Source organism: Aotus nancymaae, unplaced genomic scaffold (assembly GCF_030222135.1).
Source record: "Aotus nancymaae isolate 86718 unplaced genomic scaffold, 86718_ANA_hifiasm-v0.15.2.pri h1tg000032l_0, whole genome shotgun sequence".
Classification (NCBI taxonomy): domain Eukaryota; kingdom Metazoa; phylum Chordata; class Mammalia; order Primates; family Aotidae; genus Aotus; species Aotus nancymaae.
Window position 1 is genome coordinate 12,651,612 of NW_026988445.1, and position 12,728 is coordinate 12,664,339.

General features: G+C 50.6%; 1 protein-coding gene across 1 annotated transcript in view; it reads right to left on the reverse strand.

Annotated features, from left to right (window-relative positions):
- LBR (lamin B receptor) overlaps positions 1–2,805 on the reverse strand; it is a 39,796-nt gene extending 36,991 nt beyond the window's left edge. Inside the window, exon 1 of the mRNA XM_064383550.1 lies at positions 2,790–2,805. The gene's annotated coding sequence lies outside the window, so the exon portion shown is untranslated. The remainder of the gene's footprint in view (positions 1–2,789) is intronic.
- Positions 2,806–12,728: the final 9,923 nt, after the last annotated feature.

The following is a 12,728-nucleotide window of genomic DNA, read 5'->3' on the forward strand; positions in this document are numbered from 1 at the left end:
TTGAACTTGGGAGGGGGAGGTTGCCTTGAGCAGAGATTGTGCTATTGCATTCCAGCCTGGGCTACAAGATAGAAACTCTGTCTCAAAAAAAAAAAAAAGTCTAACTCTACTTTTGATCAAATTGTATCCTTGCAAACACTCTTCTGATTGTCTCATTTTGATGCCATGATTACATTTGGGGAAATATTTCCAAATTGTTATAGTTTTACTAGCTGCCAGGACCTGGGTGCTTCCTGTGGCAAAGGGTGACTCCCCTCCTAGGGTGCCAACAGGAGGGCTCCATTCCATTCTGAACTTTTACATATCAGCCTCCTGCAAGATAAGCTTCCTGGTTTTCATATTACAACATAAACCAAACCACAGAGGTTATGACTCCTCTGTTTCTTCTTTCATGAACCACCAAGCAGTGCAGCAAGCCTCGCCCACTTCCTGCTCACGTGCCCGGTCTGCAACAACCATTTACTTCAGGATGTGAAGCCAAAAGCAAAGCCCAAACAATAGTGAAGCGGTTCCCTGAGCCAACCTCGCCAGCCCTGCTCACCCACTCAGAATTGCCCCATCTGCAACACGAACAAGTGCTTCTGGAACATGTACCAGCCAATTTCACACACTCCAGGCCTTTGACATTAAATATGGATCAACTCTACATTTATGCACAACAATGTTGATTTGTTATCTGTTGGAGTTATTGTGTTAGTTATTGTGTTTCTTTGGTGGTAGAGCTGAGGTTCCCAGGGAAGCTATTAAGAAAAAACTTTTCTGGGCCAGGCACAGTGGCTCATGCCTGTAATTCCAGTACTTTGGGAGGCCAAGGTGGGCAGATCACCTGAGGTCAGGAGTTTGAGACCAGCCTGACCAACATGGTGAAACCCCGTCTCTACTAAAAATACAAAAATTAGCTAGGCATGGTGGCATGCGCCTGTAGTCCCAGCTACTTGGGAGGCTGAGGCAGGAGAATCACTTGAACCTGGGAGGTGGAGGTTGCAGTGAGCTGAGATTGCGCCACTGCACTCCAGCCTGGCGACAGAGCAAGACTCCGTCTCAAAAGCAACCAAACAAACAAAGAAACAAAGAAAAAGCAAACAAACGAACAAAAAGCTTTTCTGGCTGGGTGTGGTGGCTCACGCCTGTAGTCTTAGCTACTTGGGAGGCTGAGGTGGCAGGATTGCTTGAGCTGGGGAGTTTGAGGCTACAGTGAGCTGAGATCACACCGCTGCACTCCAGCATGGGTGACAGAGCAAGACCCTGTCTCAGAAAAAAAAAAAATGCAAATGCTTTTCTGATAGAACTAAGAGAGTTTGGAACTAGGTTTTTATAAAGTCAGCCCTGGAATGGGACTTCTGTTATTATAAAGAGTACAAAAAGTGTCCTAAAAGAACAGCTGGCTGGCCAGGCACAGTGGCTCATGCCTGTAATCCCAGCACTTTAGGAGGCCGAAGCAGGCGGATCACCTGAGGTCAGGAGTTCGAGACCAGCCTGGCCAATATGGTAAAACCCTGTCTCTACTAAAAATACAAAATTAGCCTGGTATGGTGGCGCCTGCCTGTAATCCTAGCTACTTGGGAGGCTTAGGCAGAAGAATTGCCTGAACCTGGGAAGTGGAGGTTGCAGTGAGCCGAGATCACATCACTGCACTCCAGCCTGGGCAACAAGAGTGAAACTCTGTCTCAAAAAAAAAAAAAAAAAAAGATAGCTGGCCAAACAGCAATAGGCTAATAATGTACATTTAGCGCACCATGGGCGTAGCCCATGGCATCAAGGGGAACATCAAGGTCACATACGACAAGACTTGCTCTCGTAGTGCTTACAGTTTATGAGCCAACAGCCACGGTAAGCAACCACCATCACTGGGTATATAATTAGGGGTAGGGTAGACACTTTCCACACCAAAGACAACTCTCTGGGCTCCAGATGGCATTCTGGCTGCTCCTGGCTGGTCTCTTAGTCCTTCATACATCACACACTGTGGCTCTGAGTTACATGCCCTTGGTCTCTCTTCCCAGCTCAGCTGCACACTCCCTGTGTCAACTGGAGCAGGTCAATGAACCATTCTTTCAGTTTCTTCACCTGCAGAATGGGGATAAATGGACCTACCTCACAGGGGCATTGGAAGGATTAATAGAGAGATTGCATACAAAATGCTGGCAGCCAGTGGAGTTGTAACCAGGGTAGAAAGGCACTATCGTGCATCTCTGTATTCCCAGATCCTGGCTGGCCTGCAGCGAACCACAGCGTTACCATGGGCAGGGGCAAGCATTGACCTAACTCCTCACATTTCCTTATTTTTCTCTCCTCTCCGTTATATCCTTTCTAAATAGTCATTCCAGGATATACAACTCTCTGCCCCTGAACACGTCTGTGGGGTGGCCTGGCTGAGAACCCAGCTTCCCAGGGGAGCCCTGTGCTCAGCCAGCTCTCTGTCACCTCCCCCTCAGGAGAAGCTGGCGGGCAGACCCTGAAACCTGACAGCGCTGGAACATGCTGAGCATGTCCACGTTACCATAGCAGCCAGGTCACCTCTCCAGGGTGGCATCTCTTCTGCCTCCATTCTTCTCCTTCTTTCTTACCTTTTATTTTTGTCCCCCCATGTGTTTGTTTTATGCATCCAACACATCACGACAAGGACAAAAAGACCCATTAAGGTGGGGAAATAGTGCCTGTCTTCAGTTAGCCGTGAGAGGCCAGCAGGTAGGTCACACAGACATGTGGCACTAGTTTTAAAGGGGGACCTGCCACACAGGTCTTTGTTAGCCAGGATAAGTCCTTCTGCTGGCTGCGCCAGGCCTCACCTGCACCGGGAAGCCCTCACAGGGCTCTGGCATCCTGGCGGGGCACTGGTGTGGGTGTTCCGGAGAGCATCGTGGTGGAAGGCATACCTCCTTCTCCAGAGGTGCCTCAGGATGAAGGTAGTGCCTCCTGATCCTGTCGTGCCTGGAGTGATTCCCATGCAAATCAGTTTTTTTGTTGTTGTTCTTTCTGTTTAGCAACTTGAAACAAACAAACAAATAAGGCCCAGATATTGTTGTATTCTCTCAGAACTCCTTCAGGTGCAGAACAAACTGAAAGCGTTCCAGCCTCTTTGCTTTCGGTTTTATCTGCACATAGTGATGACATTCTAGAAGGGCTCCTGAGCTGTGCAGCATCTGCCCAGGCCAAGAGCAGGACAGGCAACGCAGACTTCCGCCTTGGAAGTATAAAGCCTGCCCGGGAGTGTCCACCAACTTCCAGCTGCTTTAAAAAAAAAAAAATCCTTTGTTCTTTAAGTCTTTGCCTTATCATCTCTGATTGTGGATTATAAATTAGTCTTTTCTTGAAAGAAATATAAACAGAAATACTCCCTACGGTAGCCGGCTGAGGCAGAGCCAGTAGAGGTGTAAGGCCGGTTGCCTTGCCGGGAGCTCAGACGCACACACACTCCCCTTTCTTTCGAAAGCTCGGACAAGGCTGGACGAGCTCGGGCAAGCTCAGACATGTTCGAGCATGTTTCCTTCTCCCATGCTCGCACAGCCTGGCCTTCCCTTAAAGAACCCAGTATGCAAACAAGGTCTTGTAACACTAGCCTCTTGCCAACCAATAGCAGTCAAGTCTTATTGACCAATAGCAGTTGAGTCTTAATAGCCAATAGCAGCCAAGTCTTTCCAGCCAATAGCAGCCGAGTCTTTCCAGCCAATAGCAGCCGAGTAATTCCAACCAACAACAAGCCAAGTCCTAGATGAAGGCTTGTAACTCTACCCAATAGCAGTCCTGCTCTCCCACAACCAATCGAAAACCTCCACTCCCTATAAAACCCCATGTCTGAGAGGAGTCCGTGCGACTTCTCCAGCGCCTCCTGTCGGACCGCAGAACCTTACCCGGGAGCCTGAATAAATTCCTTCGCATTGGAACATTGGACCTTCTTGTGCCGGCCTCAGTTTCTTCGTTTTAAACTCGGCGAGAACAAACCTTACAAGAGGGAGCTCAGGGATGTCATCAATTAATTCATGGTATTCAGAGTTTCTAATGTTTGCAAACATTCAAAAATGAGGCAGGTCTTACCAACAGGGAGCGAAATTGTCATGAAACATGCCTGAGCCCATGGCCTGACAAAACAAGTTGATTTCAACATGGACATGGGTGGCAATGGGACCCTCAGGAGCCATAAGTCCAATTCCTGAATGTGGATGCACCTATCCCCATCCCCTCGCTATCTGAGGTGGGCACTTTCTTCCCATAGCCTCAGACCCATCATCAGTTGATACCAACCTGTGGGTGAGGTCTTAAGGACCCTGGTGTGAATTCGGTAAGTTCTTAGTGCAAACTATTTAAAAGGTGGGACAGAGAGGAGGCCAGTGTGTGTACATGGAAGGGCAAAGAGCATGTTCAAGTAGTCCAAGAGACTTCCTGCCAACTGGTCCCTTATGTTTTACAATAACACTTGGTCAAGCACTACAAATAGATTTAGGGGAAATGGTATTTTGGTTCTGAGCTATTTCCAAACTCTAGGAAAGACATTTTTCTAATCTAGGGATGTCAAAGAACTCATCTAGCTATAAAGTACTTGGTCCATTGCCCCTGGGATCAGGCATAGGGTGTCATTTTCCAGCCAAAGTATTAGTTCCAAGAACTGGGAAATGGTCTCTTGCTGTGGGAGGCCGTGTTCTGAGCAACACACCGAGCTGGCTTACCGGCCTTTCTAGGCATCTAAACGTCCTACAGCCACATGGATCCTCTTGGAAAAGCCTTTTAAATAATTCCTCAAAAACACTGTACTTCATTTCTTCCTTCTCCCTCATTAACCTGAATGCCACTCGATAAACATAAAAATCCCAGCCACTCCTGGAATTTATTTTAAATTTCTGTCACTATAAGAGTTTGATGTATATTTGCCAAATAAATGAATGGTTAAAGCAATGAATCAGAACGATTTATTGATTGCTTATTATTAAATTTAAGCCCCACAATAGCCCTGTGAAAGGTAGGTATTATTAGTTTTCCCATTTTACAGATAAGGAAACAATCTGAAAATAAAATGTAAGTACCTTGCCTAAGATCTCAAGTGCAGGCGCAGAAGCCAGGATTCAAAGGCAGGTGTTTCTGACTCCAAAGTCCATGCGCTTTCTATTACTCAGTTCTGCTAGTTAGGATTCCTCCACTTCTTTCAATCATGGGCTCTCCAAATTAGAAAAACACCATCCTCCACCTGAGTTATTTTCCTGCAGATGTAGCAATATACTTTTTTTTTTTTTTTTTTTGAGATGGAGTCTCACTCTGTCGCCAGGCTGGAGTGCAAGTGGCACGATCTCTGCTCACTGCAACCTCCGCCTCCCAGGTTCAAGCGATTTTCCTGCCTCAGCCTCCAGAGTAGCCGGGACTACAGGCTGTCAGAAACAAGGCTAGCATTTGATCAAGTCTTTTTTTTGAGACAGAGTCTCTCTCTGGCAGTCAGCCTTAGGCTCCAAGTAGCTGGGAATACAGGCACGCACCACCACACCTGGCTAATTTTTGTATTTTTAGTAGAGACGGGGTTTCACCATGTTGGCCAGGCTGGTCTCGAACTCCTGACCTCAGGTGATCCACCCACCTCAGCCTCCCAAAGTGTTGAGATTACAGGTGTGAGCCACCACGACTGGCCAAGTTAGACTTTCTCTAGGAACAGCCCCTCTGTGTGTTTTAACTTGAGTGAGGAGCAACCTGAGTGAGTCGGTGGTTGAAGGCAGGAGAGACGCAGGAGAGACGCTGATGCCCTGCGCATCCTTTCTCTGGGCCTCAGGGCATTCCAGCAGGTAGAGAGGTTTGCCCTCCTACCTGCCTGTTAGTCTGCGTGGTCTTGAAAGTCTGCTGCACAGAGTGAGTAGTGGTCATCTGAATCAGTGCTAACACAAAAGCTAGACAGTAACGCTTATGGGCTAGCCAGGAAAATGTTTTTTACCAGAAAATTGCTTGAGAAGAGACCACAGTTTCAGTAGGGACATGGCGATTGAGGATAGAAATACTTGTTGAAGCAGACCATTCTGATGTAGCCACGAGAAGACACAATCACCTTAAGACAATTACATCGAAGGCATCCTGGGGGCCCAGGCAGGGAGAACTTCACTGCACTCAACGCGTCTGGGGCCATCAAGTGGGAGAGAAAACTGAAGCCTAAAGCACCTGCTACTACAGCTCTCCGAGCTCCCAGAGCCCTGTACCTGCCACCTGCCACCTGCCACACCTAGCTCAGCAGGTGACTACGACTGGAAGAGCAAGATGAGGAGTGGCTCTGCCACACTGATTTGAGAAAATGTCTGAGTAATGTCTGTCCAACCAGGTCCTCCGGAGTTTCTCATGGCTCTTAAAGATTAGACATCGTTAACTGAGTTTCCCAGCAGCACACCTGCCCGAGGTAGATGACAGTGTGGACTATTTCCTGTGAGAAGCTTCCTGCAGCCTAGCACCAGGAAGGGCTAACGAAGATTGTGTCTTTGCAAAACATCATTTTAGACTGCAGCACCCCCAGGGTGAATTTCAGAGTCCCTTTGATCTCAATTAGCATTCTTGGATATTAAAAATAAACACCTACACTCCCAGAGCAGGGGAAATCAGTACCCCAGGAAAATCACAGGAGGTAGAGTTCTCAGGGGTTTATCACAGGCTGGCCATCAAAAGCCACAGGGAGCTCCTAGGCTCACCAGGGTCACATCTCATCTCCGCCCAGCCACCCAGGCGTTTCCTAGAAGCCCCCTACCCTGTCCCCGCTTTGGCCTGCCTGGCTCTTTTTGGCTTCTGAAAACAGAGAAAGAAGCTGTGTGCAGTCAGCCTGAGACACGTGGGAAGGTGGTTGCTGCCCCTGCGGGCCCTAAATCTCTGGGAAGACAATGCCGTCGTGCACACGGTGAGAGCACATTCTGATATGGGAGGAGGAGAAGGTGTCCGCAGACCCCTAGTTCCTGACTTTGGGTCAAGGCCAAGGGACTTCCTGGGGAAAACTGCCTGCTGGCGAGCAGTGAGCATATCCTAAGTCAGGCCCAATGGGGAGTGGGCGGGTTTCTTCCTCCAGGGCCCCTGCTCTTCCCAAGAGGGCCCCCCCCTTCCTTCCCTGAGCTCCCCCTTCCCAGGCTCCTGTTTTGACAGGATGCCTAGGTCTGATCGCAGCCACAGGCCGGTTTTGGGATGTGCTCCCCCTGGAGTGTAACCAGCTAAAGAATTCCCAGAGCATTTTGGGAAAGGCCCCTTGCCAGGGGCGGTATTCCTGCTGTAATTAAAAGGTTGCATTTCAAAGACACATTTAATGACCCCAAAAGTTGTTGCCAGAAAGAAAAGGCTGCAGGAGACGTGACTGAGAGATTGCAGGGAGAGCTTTCAACCCAAACGCTGGCGCAGATCCCCGTGAGGACGCAGGAGCAGAGGTTTTGTCATCTTGAGGAGCCGTGGCTGAGCGATGTTCATGCATTCAGGAGCATGTCTGCCAGGCACCGGTCTAGTGGCAGAGTCAGAGGAGGTTGCGGCAGGCACAGAGTGGGCGTGCTGTGACGGAGGCCAGGGGCCTGCAGGGGAGGACGTCCTTATCTATGCGACCTAGCAGGTAGGGGGGAGGGAAAGGCACTCCCTAGGGAAGGGCCAGAACAGACCTGGAAGGATGTATACTTGTATTTACACGAGGGAGAAACCTCCTTTCCTCTCTTTTCCCTCTCTCTTTGTTCTTCCCTCCCCAAGGGCCCCTCCTAACCCACTCCGCTGCACTGCCTTCAGCTTGGCCAGAGTCCCTTCTCTCCCAGGACTCACTGTCTCCCTGGGGCCTTGAACCCTCTCCCTCCCCAAATTAGGTGCTGGTCCAGAACTGAACACACACCACAGTGACCGGTTATGGTCAGTCTGTCTCTGTTTCTTCTCATCCAAGGATTGAGAACGCATTCACTGTCACCGGGCTGTGGTCCCAGAACAGCCGCTATTCAAAACATCTTTATAAGGTCTGATTCTGTCTCTGCCTCACCCCAGCCCAGCAGAATTCAACTTGGCTCTGGAAACATGATGAATTTTTATGCAGCGTTTTATTGGCCAGACACATATCTTCAGGATAAGGTCTTTGGAAACCCACAGGCTTTGATGGAAATGCTCAGCCTTCTTCCACACACGTCTCTGTGATCGCTGACTTCTAGACGTTTGTTACTTTAGCCTGGGATAATATTCTTCCTTCCCTTCATCTGACTGAGACACAAGGAATGTTTATACCTCAAACTACGCACCAAGCAGGAGAGGCTAACTTTGAGAGACTTTTGTGAGGCTGTCCTGGTTAAGGGTCCTGTGAGTCTCTCAAAAGTTTGTCCCCACAGAGTAAATTCAACCTGGGGACTTCTCATAGCTCTGTGGCCTCAAAAGCCTCTCAGGCCCAGGAACCCTGACGGAACACTGGGCTATCATGTGACAGGGTTAGCTAGCGTGTGGACAGCTCTCGGCTGGCATCAGACAGAAGTTTGCAGGCAGACCCAAGGTTTTAGAATCACAGAAATCTTCACGTCTCTTCCCTTCCCAGGACCCTCCATCCTGGCCCATGGCTGAGATTTTAGGAGAAAGATGGTCAGTCCAGTTGGTTTTCGTGTTGTGTCGACTCTGGTGAGAAAAGAAGAGTCAGGCTTGGTGGGGGTGGGCAAGGGTTAGCCCTCCTCTCAGGGTCTGAACTTTGGGGTGGCCTCTGGGTTCCAGCGCCTCTCTCTAAGTGAGTCCCGGGCTGCCGACTCCCTTGTCTGGATGTCCTCATGGTGCCTGGGGCATCGTGCCTTGCGTGCCCACTATTTCTGCACCCCAAGGGCAAATTCCGTGTCTTATTCACTCAGTGACCCAGGTGCCACCTTCAGAGTCTGTAAAGACTTTCCTGTAAAGTTGAATGAGGGAAGGATCCAGCAAAGGGTGGAAAGCTGAGATTGAAGGGCTGTGCCTGGAGAAAACCCCATGTAGCTTTATTCTTTTCAGCTTCTCTATTTGCTTGGATCTCAGCTTAACTCAACACAATTTATTTTTTGTTTTTCATTGGCTTTTTTTTTTTTTTTTTTGAGACAGAGTCTCACTCTGTTGCCCAGGGTGGAGTGCCCTGGCATGATCTCAGCTCACTGAAACCTCCACCTCCTGGGTTCAAGCAATTCTCTGCCTCGGCCTCCCAAGTAGCTGGGACTACAGGCATCTGCCACCATGCCCAGCTAATTTTTAGTAGAGATAGGTTTTCACCATCTTGGCAAGACTGGTCTTGAACTCCTGACCTCATGATCCACCTGCCTTGGCCTCCCAAAGTGCTAGGATTACAGGCGTGAGCCACATGCCTGGCCTGTTTTTTTGTTTTTTTGAGATGGAGCCTTGCTCTGTTGCCCAGGCTAAAGTGCAGTGGCACCATCTCAGCTCACTTTAACCTCCTCCTTCTGAGTTCAAGCAATTCTCCTGCCTCAGCCTCCCAAGTAGCTGGGACTACAGACATGCGCCACCACATCTGGCTAATTTTTGTATTTGTAGTAGAGATGGGGTTTTGCCATGTTGGTCAGGCTGGTCTCGAACTCCTGACCTCAAGTCATCTGCCTCCCTCAGTCTCCCAAAGTGCTAGGATTACAGGCATGAGCCACCGTGCCCGGCCACAATTTATTATTTGAAAAAAAAAAAAAAAAAAAGGCCCACTCTTCACTACCTCAAGTCAATCACAGGGCCCCCTGCATCCTGTATGCCACCTCCTAGGCTGGGCATTCACCTGTTGAGCTCGCAGTGAGTCAGAACCCCTCCTTGCTCTCCCGGAGCCTGCACTGTAAAGTGGGTTGGGTGGAACAAGGAAAGGCAGGTGCCGACTGCCAACTCTAGGGGTGCATATCTCAGTGCACAGGCACACCCTCTTCACCCAGACCTGCCTCTGCCCTGTCCTCCTGGCCCCTAGGAGCACCTGGGGCGGAGGAGGAGCCCTGGGAACCTTACACGATAGAGCACAGGAGTCTGTGAGCGGTTGATTTGATCTGCTCTACACAAACCCTGTTTCTCTCTGGACCCCCCAATGTCGAGGTAGAGAGTGTTATTCCCATTTTACAGATGAGGACACAGATTCAAAGAGGTCAAGTGACATACCCACAGTCACACAGCAGGAAGGTCGCAGAGCCAGGCCCTGCCTGACAGTAGGAGGTGGCATTCCAGAAGGGCCTTGGAGCGTGGGCAGGATTTTAGAAGACAGTAGGAAAGACGGGAAGGTTGAGCTGGCAGGGGGCACAAAGGAAGCCAAGTCAGGAAGCCAGGATGGTGCAGGCCACGCCCCGCAGCAGCTCATGATCTAGCTTATCCAGGGGCAGCCCCTGTGCCTCACACCTCCAGGCCCCTCCAAGGCAGAACAAGCTCCTGACACATTTCTCATGATTCTCCAGAATTCCAGAGGGCGTCCTTTCCAGTTACCTAGTGCTATGACATTGTACCACATCAAGAGATAAATAAAATATGTACAAGAATAAGCAACTGTTTGTTTATTTTTCAGACAGAGTCTCACTCTGTTGCCCAGGCTGGAGTGCATTGGCACGATCTCAGCTCACTGCAACCTCCACCTCCCAGGTTCAAGCCATTCTCCTGCCTCAGCCTCCCAAGTAGCTAGGACTACAGGTGAGTGTCACGACACCCAGCTAATTTTTTGTGTTTTTTTCCTGAGACAGAATCTTGTTCTCGTAGCCTAAGCTGGAGTGCAGTGGTGTGATCTCCGCTCACTGCAACTTCCACCTCCCGGCTTCAGGCAATTCTCCTGCCTCAGCTTCCTGAACAGGTGGGCCTACAGGCACCTGCCACCACGCCCAACTAATTTTTGTATTTTTAGTAGAGATGGGGTTTCACCATGTTGACCAGGCTGGTCTCAAACTCCTGACCTCAGGTGATCTGCCTGCCTCAGCCTCCCAAAGTGCTGGGATTACAGGCGTGAGCCACTGCATCCGGCTGCAACCGTTTCTTCTGATGAACGCGGCCATGCCAGTTTCCAGGCAGCCTGTGCAAAGCTCTGCCAGCTCATGGTCCTGCTGTGGGAGCCCTGGGGCTTCCTGTCAAGGGGAAGGTCACAGTGGCCCATATAAACCCTCACTCTGCTCACACAGTTATGAGCAGGGGCACTCTCCCCACTGCAATGTATATAATGATAAGTAAACTGCAAAGAGAAGAGGGAAAAAGGAAATTGCTCAATTGGCGCATAACGAAAAAGTCTAGATCTGGTGCTTCCGGCTCAGCTTGACCCAGGGACTCATAGGCTGTCACCGGAGCCAGCATCGCCCAGCCCGTGCCTCCACTTCTGTGGAAGATTGGTTTCGTTGTCAGGCTGCAGCAGCTCAAGACGCCCTGCATCCTTCCTGCTGCCAGGCCCGGGAAATCCTCAGACCCAGCGAACCTTCAGAGTCTCATCTCACTGTGCTACTCTGGCTAGGACATTTGCCCCTTGTCCCAGCCAGGGACAAAGGACAAGAGCGAAGCCTGTGACTCATGTGCCCGACTGTTGCTGAGCTGGATTCGACCACCCCAGAAGTTCAGGAGCTAGGAGCGGGGGAGGGCTGCTTCCCCTGCAAGTAAAGTGGAAGGCTTCGCAGATGTGGGAGGGCAACAAACAGGGGCTCGTCCCACACCCAACTCAGGGTTGAACCCACTGTACCAAAGCTGGCTGTCACCTGGCTTGGGAAATGCGAGGGAGGGAGGATGACCTTGGGAATGTGCAGCCCCCTTATTGCAGTCTGAGGCCAGTGGGGGTGGCCTGTGGCCAGAACCAGGTTACCAGGCCCACCTGCCAGCCTCTGAGCAAGCCAGGGGGTGGGCACAGACTACACGCCACCACCAAAGGACAGTCAGGGGACAGGTGAAACCATAGGTACACCTGAGACCTGTGGGGTCAGGAGACGAGACGTCAAAGGGTCAGGAAGGAGCTGGGCAACGCAGGAAGAAGGCAGGCGTTCAGGACGAGGTGGAAGCCAGCTCTTGGCCCCCTCAGCCCCCTCCTGGGTGGAACCCAGTGTGACACCTCAGCCCAAAACGCCTCTCCCTGAAGTGCTGCTGCTTCCAAAGGGGCTGGGGAGGAGCCCTCGGCTGCCCATGCAGTGCCTTATCTAGCATCATATGGTCCTGGGGCCCCAGCTTTGCATTTCCCACTCACATCCATCCAGGATGAAAAGATCCCTCTAGAGAATGTTTTTCCCTGTTAAACTATGGCCAGGGGAAACACTCAAGGGAAAGAGATGTTCTCGATACCTCATTCCTCACCTACATCTCTCCTTCTCTTCTCAAATTACTGGGGCTACCTAAGCCTCTGTCTTCTGCAATTTAGGGGAAAAAAACAAAATCAAACAAAACCAAACCCTTCCTGGGGCAGAGGCAGCCCACACCGGGCACGAGGCCTGAAGCAGGGCACATGGCTGAATTACAGCATCCCACGGCCTCTCACCCAGGCGCGCTTGCGAGCGCACAGTCGTTCCTGGCGCCTCTGGCAGGACTGTGGGGAAGCAGGAGGGGAGTCCCCACCCCAGCACACCAGCACCCTATAGGACAGGCAGAAAGAAAGGGGCCAATATTCCCGGCACCCACTCCCCAAGGTAAGAGACTCCACTGGTGGGCAAAAATACGACTGTCACTGAACCAAAGCATCTGGATTTTTCTTTTCGTTTTTTTTAGATGGAGTCTCTCTCTATTGCTCAGGCTGGAGTGCAGTGGTACAGTCTCGGCTGACTGCAATCTCCACCTCCCGGGTTCAAGCACTTCTCCTGCCTCAGCCTCCTCAGTAGCTGGGATTACGGTGT